The following is a 1,577-nucleotide window of genomic DNA, read 5'->3' as shown; positions in this document are numbered from 1 at the left end:
TAAAGGCTACAGCCGAGGAAAGTTGCCAGCGACTTCGCTATCACAATTAGACCAGTCATTGAAATGCTTGGAGAGAGCTTACCAGTTCTTCTTCAGTCATCATGTTGTCGCACTTGATGCTCTACCTGTGGCAGGAGCTACGTATTCTTGGTAGGCCAACGAAATGGCGGTGTGATGTCTTGATGTTGACTTTACCATACGACTTGTATTCAGATAGCGATATGTGTAGGGTTTTGATGATTAGTTTAGTCCCGCAATTAAAACCGAATCGAATGGATATGTGAAAGCTTGAAGATCCGTCAGCCTCATCAGTCACAATGTCGTCTGGTTGATGCCTGATGAGCTCTTTGACTAGTCGACGTCAGGTGGTGTCGTCAGCTTAGGACAATGCTTACTCAGCACTTTCATCCTGGCTGGTGTTATTCACATACCTGCGCTACCTTACGTGTTCAATTTGGGTGGATAAGCAATTGATTCACCAGAACGACGAAAAGCTTCGAAAGGCATTCTTTCTATTCAATTACAAGCGAGATATTCGCGCCGCTATTCTCTCAACGGAATTTAGGGCTCTCAATCAGCAATGTCCCTTCCTTGTCAACGAATCCAACAGCATCGTCATCCAAGCCCTCTGCGTCAGAGAGAAAGAACATAGCCTCCACAACATAAAATATCCCATTGTACATTGCTTTATGGACCATACAATGCGATTTTGAAGGGAGGAGCATCGCGCGCAGGCGACCAGGGTCATAATTGAAGTACCCCTGTACGGTGGTGCTCACGCCTCTGCCTCCTCGAGGAGGGAAAGGAGTGATAGTGGCCATAGTCTGCCATTCGGAAGACACGAATCTTATCAATCTGGATTCTCGAGATTTTAGACAAACGTTGGGTAAGCATGGTTCATTCGACTTACATCGTGTGCCATGGGGTAGTTACAGTCGTGCTAGGAACTGAGGATTGAGACACACTGTAGAGGTGATGCCGAAGGTGATGGTTGAAAAATACGGTGTGTTGGAGCGAGGTGGTTATAACAGAGCCATCACTGGTGAGATAACAAGCAACTCTTTCCGCCACTGAGTCCTGGTCCACTGCGAAAGTGCCATTTGCAATTGAAACGAAGGTAAATTGTTTATAATTGCATGGTTGAAGTGCCATAGCGTAGTCAAGATTAAAGACAAGTACGAATATCTTCGATGCGACTGAACAACAGAATACTCCTAAGTGGAGGACCCGAGGTTCTTATCATCTTTGTGGCGTAATTAGACCATATCCTGTGTTTCCTCAGGAGGTGGCGATCACGACGCCGATCTCTCGTCTGACGCTCGCCGTGCCGAGATTCTCACCTTTTCCGGGGTCATCGTGTCACGGGCCTTCTCCTGTCGATTACGCTCACTTTTGGGGGAATCATCTTAAGAACCCTGCCTGTCAATTTGGCTCATTTTTCGGTCACTTTCTCTCAACCCCACAATCTAACCGTCACTCTGCGCACTAGCTTTGCATGATACACCGATACGGCCGCGCCTCCGAGGACCAGCTTCTCAATGGGTCATGGGGGTGGTCCCAACGATTGACGTATTTCC

This window comes from Verticillium dahliae, genomic scaffold (assembly GCF_000150675.1).
Source record: "Verticillium dahliae VdLs.17 supercont1.9 genomic scaffold, whole genome shotgun sequence".
NCBI classification, from domain to species: Eukaryota; Fungi; Ascomycota; class Sordariomycetes; order Glomerellales; family Plectosphaerellaceae; genus Verticillium; species Verticillium dahliae.
This window is presented reverse-complemented; position numbering follows the sequence as displayed.